Genomic DNA, 8,403 nt, shown 5'->3' on the forward strand with positions numbered 1-8,403 from the left:
GTTGTATTCTAATAAAGAGACTGGTTATTATATGGTTATTATATCTAATGCTAATATGTGATTAAATATAATTCAAACAACCTGCTTATCATTTATTGAACATATGCAGTATTCAGAACTATGTATCCTAAATGTGATAGTAGATCAGTTGATGTGGCAAGTTCAAGAAAAGAGTATCCCTGAAGCCAGAGGTCTGAAAATGGAAACGAATGTGTGACTCATATCATGCTTTGTGTGAAATGTCTGTAGGTCAGTGATTCAATGTTGTTATGACCATGGTTTAAATATATAGCTGAACAAAGATTCTAGATTTACTTTAGTTTAGTTGAACTTACATTTGACACAAATCGCTGTTAATTTCTTCATATTATCCACCCTGTGTGCTATCGAGCTTATATGGTAATAATTAACTCCCTCTTCAAAAAAGGAATTTTTATTATGCTGTTATAAACGTTTTGTCTTTGTTCAGTGTTTAGAGTTCAGAGTCTCTTTCAGTGATCAGTATTACCTCATGTAGCCTCATCATTGCTCATACCTATAATTAAGGGTCGGTAGCTGATAATGTGTTTTTATTGGATGAACACACACTACCTCTATATTGGGGAAAGAAGGGATCTACAAATATGGGCCAAAATGGAGAGACCTAATCAAAGGAGAGGCTTTTCAGTAAGGGTGAATGTAGATATTAATTATGTAAAGAAAACATAAATTCATGCAATTTTATTACACTTAAGTTATACAATACAATTAAGTTATACCGTACCTCCATCTAGTGGTGACCAGTCCTTTGAGAAATGTTATGACCTGATTTCTAGCTTTAAAAATTACATTCTGATCCTTTAATTATTTTTATGATCAAGCTCACACCACTGATGTAATTTTTACAGTGTATCTAATTGCACACATGTAAACAATAGAATCATTAATGGTTTAGTGTACAACCACTGTAGGCAGAACTGTAAGTCTTTTCCTATGGTGGTGGGTGTAAGTCTGAGAGAGTCCAGGATGTTAGGCCGAGGGGCAGGGCGCAGTGGCTGTTAAATATTGACGTGAAGTGTAATGATTAACTGAACTCCAGTTCCAGATTACTCTTAAACTGGCCCTTGTCAATCGAACCCTGCAGTGTCTTCTTCCGCTGTGCCTCTCCCGCTGCTGCCTGGGCTCTACTAGATCATGCCACCCATTACTGTCAACTGCCTCTGATCTCTAGCTACTCTGCTCTCCACGTTTGAGGGGAATCAAAGAAGGTAAGAACATCTATGAATATTGTTTGTGTGTGTGAGAGAGACAGACTTGAAAAATGAGATGTGTAAAATTAGATAAGTAAAATTGGAAGTTAGATAAGTAAAACTGGAAAGTAAAATTAGTTTAGTTAAAGAAAGTTAATGAAAAGATGAAGACTATCTAGAGAATGTGTTGGCCTGCATGTGCAGAGTTCACTCTTATGTGTGGACTTCCTGTTTGTATGGCTGATTCATAAAGTAATTGTACTGCTGAGGTTTAGCTGTGTGTAAAAACATAAGTAAATACCATATTACAACCATATTTACAATGTCTGAAAAGATCAAAGTACTCAAATACATCATATTGGGATAAAAAAATGGCCATAATGCCCAAATAAAGCATTTCTGTTTAGCCATCAAATAAACATTATTCACTTTATTGAGAACCAATGAATGAGCACACAGGTAAAATAGGCACAGAAGTGAATATCGTCTGGAAAAAAAAGTATATTTGCATGGAACAATTTACTTTTCAGTTACTGTTTGGGGCTATAAAATCTATAGCTGTTGACTCTGATCCAGATATATGATTTAGTACAAATACAGTAAAGATCTATATAGACCAATGGGAGCTGAAGTAAGGGAACAATCATATTCTAATGTAATGCAGTTTGTTTCTCCCAATCTTAGAATTAAAGTACACAGTGAGAGGATGACAATGATGGTGATAAAGTCAGTGGGCTGATAACAAGGGCTGATAAGATGGACCCAGTGAACTGGTCTGCCACCTTGTCATTACTTTATTGTTTTGTTTTTCAAAGATCTTTACAGCAAGGCAAAGTCTAAAAGACACATATGAAGATACTCAACCAGCAGAGAGAGAGATGTGCGAACATCTTACAAAAGAATATAAGACGGAAGTATTTCATGGAACATTAGGACTAGGAAAGAGAGAGAGAAAAGGCAGTAGTATGAGACACACCTATTTCTCTATCAGCACACACACACACACACACCCGCACACACATACACACACACGCATGCACACACACAGTGTGTTGCACCCTTTGTTGACAGCCGTCATAAAAGTGCTATTATCAGGTCACTCTTAGCACTTTGCCCATGCTGTTGGATGATGGTGGATGGCATGCCATAAAAATGGGGAGGAAATAAGAGGGCAAAGTCATGAGTTATCAGAGACTCACGTGTTCTTAATGGCAGCTAAGTCCAAGTCCAAGTCCAAACTTAGCATTCTTCAATTCTCTTCTTTGTTTGCTTTACAGATTCAGGGCCAAGACTACTGGAGAGATAAGTGGGGTGTGTATACATTTAAATGGTTGTTTCTGAGTGGCACAAATATGCAATATGGTGATGCATGTTAAAGACGTGATTCCCTCTCTTCACCAGAGGTGGCGCTGTGCTCTGGCCGAGTTGGTGCTTGCTGGCTGTAACAGCAACTCCATGTGGAACGTCTGCGCATTTTCCAGTGGAGTAGCTGTTACCTGCAGAGAGTTACCTCTGGCCCTTACCCATCCAGCTGCAAGAAAGCAAACACTGTTCATACAGTTAAACAGCCACATGTTACAGTAATAGAAAAATGCTGCTTTTGGATGGCACAAAGTCAGAGTCAGTGTGAGAGTCAATGTTAGATGCCTAACTGGGGATATGCCATGTGCTCCTCCATACTTGCCTCTGTACCCATGGTAAGTGATATACTTAATAGGGGCACTAATCCATATATAATGAATGTTCCATACTTACACTATAAGGATCTACTAACCTTTTTACATTACATTTAAGCCAGTGATTGGGACACAGGGTGATGACCTATGAATTGACAGCCAGTGTTTGCAATATGACTGCCTGTCAGTTCTGTAGGCCACTGTTCTGTTTGTTCTCATAAACACACACAGATTCAGTGGGCAATCTGACTAAAAGGTCAAATGGACCATATAAAATAATATGGAAAGTACAGTGTGTTTAGTAATAAACACAGCATTTAACAATATATATGTAATTTAATAAATGTACTGGTGTATTTGGATGCGACTGTGAAGGATTTTTATTAAATGTATTTCATTTCAGTTTGCATTAAAGGTTGGAAATATTTCTTATACCGACTGACTAAATACTTGTGATCTTTGTTTTCAAGTTTCATTGAATCATTAGAAACATGTGTGCTGTAGAAATGAGGTAATTAGTGAATTTCAGCTAATGTGTGGAAGAATGAGCCCATCACTTCCTGTGAGTAAGCACCTCTAGCATCTCTGGCTCAGGAAAGGCAGGGTTATTTGTAGGGTTTAGTTTCTGGATGTCAGAAGACCTTCATTTCCAGTTTTAAGTTATATCACTACCTTCTAACCTCTTGCAATCTAGTGAAACCTGAGCAAAGAGCTACTCAATATTTGTCCCCTGAGTGCTGGTTGCTGCAGGTTTTCCAACTTTGTAGTCAGGTGTGGTGACACAATGGCTAGTCAGTTGAATGAGTTACTCTGTGATTGCAAAAATCTAGACTGGGTTTGAGGGCCAGGTTTGAGTATCAGGTCCTGTGTAGTTACTTCAGTACTGTAGTGTCTGCATGCTCCCAGGCAGCTCTTAGAGGGAAATAAGCTTTATTACACTGGTCCACAAGGATTTTTCTTCCTGGATAAAAATGCCTGTTTATTATGTATTTTTGCACACTGTTATGTGTTTTCAGAATTTCTCCATCACCCATAGTTTAGTTGTTCTACTATGCTTAATCTTGTATGTCATTATGTATAGTATAGACAGTATAGTATAGATAGTACCCAGGAAAGTTGATTCATCCTGTGCTGACAGACTACTGCTGGACACTGCAGAGGGATGCGCCTGAAACCAAATATAGGCAAACTTATACATGATATATTTTAGAAGTAAATTTGTACATATTTTAATTGTAATGACATCCTTATTTATGATTATGTAAACTATAAGTAATCTAAAATGTAACTGCCCTGTCAGTTTATAACCATATATGATAGAACAATTCTAAAAACAGACTCAAATTCAGTATTTAAAAAGTACTATAAGGTCCACCTATTTTAGCATTTGAAACAAAAAAAAGTTTCACTTTTGTTTCCCAGTGTTGTGTTTTTATATTCAGCAGTGCATTGGTGTCTCCTTTCATGATCAAACTTTCAAAATGTTGCATCCTTTGTTCCCGAATCGTGATGGAGTATCACCTGTCCACAAGTCTTGCGGTGTTTGGTTGTGGCCCCACGACAAACAGGAAGCCGCTTCCTCTGGCATTAATCAGACAGGCATATCCCAGAATTAATGTAACTGGTTTTCATTCTGAAAAAAAAAACCCCACTAAAGCAAACATACCTATTAAGCTTAATCAAAATAAATAAGCTGAATATAAATCAGTTAATTAATGTGGAGCTTTTGCGCCACACACTCATGTTTCAGTGGTAATTAAATTGGACAGTCTTGCTGCATGCTCTTCTGCAGAAATAAAGATCAGCTTCTGCATGCACATTACACCTGCAGGGCCACCTTCAGGGAATTCTGGGCCCCATGAAAAGATATCGCATTAGGCCCCTGTCAAAAAAAATGTACCTAGTGCTCTTATATTTTGTATGACTTCTATCAGTCACAGGTCATTAAAATTGTCCTAACACAGACTGTAGTATTCACAAATGCTTACCGTGCTTTGAATTATTCTGTTATTACATGAGGTTTCATGGTGGTATTACACATCAATAATACAGTATAGGAATAGCCTATATATATATATATATATATATATATATATATATATATATATATATATATATATATAAAATTAATTAATTAATTAATTAATTAATTAATTAATTAATTTGTACACTAAGGCTGCAGGATGGATAAAAATCAGATACTTGAAATAGTTTACAGTCAATTATTTGCACATTTTAACTTATAGGTATGAATTCAGATGAGTTAAAAATATGTATCCTATTGTCTTTCCTAATCATAAACATTAGAAATAGGCCTATTTATTCATTGTCAGGATTGCTTAGCATTAGGCTAGTTGATTAAGAAGATCAGATAAAATAATGTACATTTTTGGAACAAATGTAATTTTACTATAATCGCCTGCACAAACAGGCTACTTGATAATAGATAACTGAATATCTGCTTTAGCCATTTGTCCGACATTTGACACAGAACAGTTACACATTTTTCAGATTTGTCTCGTCAAAAAGCATATCTTTCTTCCTTAGTGATAATCCACAGTTTTCACGCAATTTAGACCAGTAGGATGGTTATGTTTAATTAGTTGTCCTCTACTTTTAAAGTATTAAAAAATTATTTTGTTAACAAGTATACACTATGGAACAAAAGTTGTATACTTTTTAACAGAAAAATCTTTATACATAGAAGAGTGGATAAAAAATGAGATTTGTCTTTTTTTCTTTTGATGGATCAAAATTTTACAACTGTTTTTTTTAACCAGTAGGATGGTTTTGAGGAATAAGTTACTATAATGATTGAGCTGGTTAATCTACAATTAGACCTGAGATAACCCCAAATTTATTTTGCTAACCCATGAATGCTGCTTCATAGTAGCCAAAACTAACTGGTGTCCATAGGCTTTACTGGCGTATGAATAAAATAAGCTATCTTTAATTATAGTGCATCCTATATTTTTTCTTCTTCTCCTATATTTAAACAATCGTACTCTTAAAGCCTTATTCGGTGGTGACTAACTGAAGTTTTCACAAGACAGCTGGACCTAGCCTCAGTGCTGAGTGTGTTTGAATGGAAAGGGAGTGAGAGTTGTTTCAAATAATTAATACACTGTGCTCTAAAATTAATGTCTATACAGAGGATAAAGAAAAAATAGGAGATTTACATTCTAAGTTAGCTGTTATCTCAGAAAGGCTAAAGGGCACTTTGTGAGATAAGGAACAAAAGGAATGGAAGGAGAAAAGAATGCATCTTATTTTAGCATTCTGACAGAAAAGGAGACGAGTTTAACAGGTGATAAAAAACATAGATCATAAAATTATTTTAAAACTCTTTATAGTTTATAAACATCCATACATCCCTGCATACTCCTAGTTTTGACAGTAATGAAAATTTAGTGCTGGAAGTGTAAGGCTTACAGGGAGTTGACGATCCATTTAAACAATTAGGTGATTCTGAGTTAAACACTGAATAATTGGATACTGTTGCCTTGGAACGGTCTAATAAACCTATTGACAATGATGGTCTTACAGCTAATTGCTATCACTTCTTTTGGAAGGAAATCAGGACTATATATGGCTGAATGTATACAAAAAAGCAGTTCCTACTGAGTATAAAACATCTGTCAAGTTTCTAGAGACAGGTCATTGCTTTCCATGAGAATATATTATTGTAATGTAAAAGTAAAAGAAGAAATTAAATATCTAGGAATGACTTTTATTATAAATGAGAAGAAGGGAAATTACTAATATCCAGCAAAACATTAATAAATGTTAGATCATTCTTAATTCGTTGCTACAAAGAGACATAAGTATATTTGGCATGGGTGTTTCTTTCTAAAATGGAAAGTCCTTTAAGGGACATTTATCTTGCTTACTACTTACATGTTCCTGGGGGAAAAAAAATAACATGGTGAATAAATAATGTAAATATCAAGTTTATTTAGAAAAACACATAGAGTGATAGAGTTAAATGTTATGAAGAAGAGGGACTAAATACTTTTGATTTCAATGTTATGAATGGAGTCTTTACATAAATATGGCTAAAAGCTTTCATTAACCAGCAAGACTGTATTTGGATTTATAGCACCAATGCAATAAAACAAACCCTCTGGGAATGAGGCTTTCTATTAATATGTGATTATAAGATTAACAAGCTACCAGTAAAATCTTAGAAATGTCACCACCAAGTTCTCCTCTAGTTTCAAAGCAATAAAAATACTTTTGTAAACAATATATACTGTGGAACAACAGGAAAATATTTATACATAGAAGAGTGGACGAAGTATAAGATTTGGTCATTTTTTCTTTTGATGGATCAAAATGGATCAATTTTAGAACAAAGACTTTTTAACAAATTTAATTTCAACTGTCCTGTTAATGAGTATAACAGAGCCATAAAAGCTGTTCCAGTTTCTCTACAAACACTGACAAAGCAGATTGTAATGCACTGTAACACTGTCCAGTTAAGAGAATACTGTGGATCATTTTTATTTTGTCTCTGAGAAAATTATGAAACAAAAGAAGCAAATGTAAAAATGCTAAATTGTACTTTCTCTTCCAAATTTCTTTATGGACAAAATTACATATAGATGTAATGCATGTTGTTTTGTCATAATGATATTGTGGAGTATATTATCTTCTAGTGAGGGGAGGAACCAGAAAATTGGATATCCTTTCAAGATCGACTCAATTTAAAAGGTATTAAGACACATCCATGCAACGAAATGTCGAAGGTTGTTTTTTTCTTTGTTAATGTTCTACTTATTCTATATAAATATTTTATTCATAGATGCTGATATACTTAGGTGATGCCCCACTTTATTATTTGGAAGAAGGATTTTTGCTTGTCCTGTAAAAATCAACAAAGTCTAAAACTGAATTAAATTGACCAGTGTGGTTTGATGGAAGAGGTCCCTCTTACACATTTACTGTTTCAGAATGGGAGATTTCTGTCTTTCTAGGAAGGTTAAATAAAAAAATGTTGCATGCATATGAGTGGCCTGTACTCATGGTCCAGGAGGAGGATACTCAGCGCTTACATGGACAAGCAAAGTTTTAATGAGAATGTTTGATATAGAACAGGAAGAGTGTGGACATGTGTCTCATCAATTGAAAAGCCAATGCAATGTAAAGCTGCTTAAGTAGATAGATAGATAGATAGATAGATAGATAGATAGATAGATAGATAGACAGACAGACAGACAGACAGACAGACAGACAGACAGACAGATAGATAGATAGATAGATAGATAGATAGATAGATAGATAGATAGATAGATAGATAGATAACAGAAACAAATACGATTTAAACGAACTATAGCCCCAGTATGTATAATACTGTAATATAGACATCTTAATGTAGTGAGCATAAACGTTTTCATACATACGTTATTATTTTATAAATAAATGCTTTTTTTTTTTCTTTCAAAATTGTAGTCGGCTGAAAATGACGCCTAACACGACTGTTTAGACCTGGAGCAAAG

General features: G+C 34.7%; 1 protein-coding gene and 1 long non-coding RNA gene across 2 annotated transcripts in view; both read left to right on the plus strand.

Annotated features, from left to right (window-relative positions):
* The window catches only part of wdr74 (WD repeat domain 74), a 9,712-nt gene extending 9,664 nt beyond the window's left edge, over nt 1-48 (plus strand). The window contains exon 10 of the mRNA XM_035535963.1: nt 1-48. This exon is cut by the window's left edge and continues 716 nt beyond it. The gene's annotated coding sequence lies outside the window, so the exon portion shown is untranslated.
* Nucleotides 49-1,133: 1,085 nt separating this feature from the next.
* LOC113576522 lies at nt 1,134-3,340 on the plus strand. The gene is made up of 3 exons (XR_003410521.2): nt 1,134-1,247; nt 2,507-2,540; nt 2,631-3,340. It is a non-coding gene; the product is annotated as an uncharacterized LOC113576522 (long non-coding RNA).
* The last annotated feature ends 5,063 nt before the right edge of the window (nt 3,341-8,403 follow it).

Source organism: Electrophorus electricus, chromosome 17, assembly GCF_013358815.1.
Source record: "Electrophorus electricus isolate fEleEle1 chromosome 17, fEleEle1.pri, whole genome shotgun sequence".
Taxonomy (NCBI): Eukaryota; Metazoa; Chordata; class Actinopteri; order Gymnotiformes; family Gymnotidae; genus Electrophorus; species Electrophorus electricus.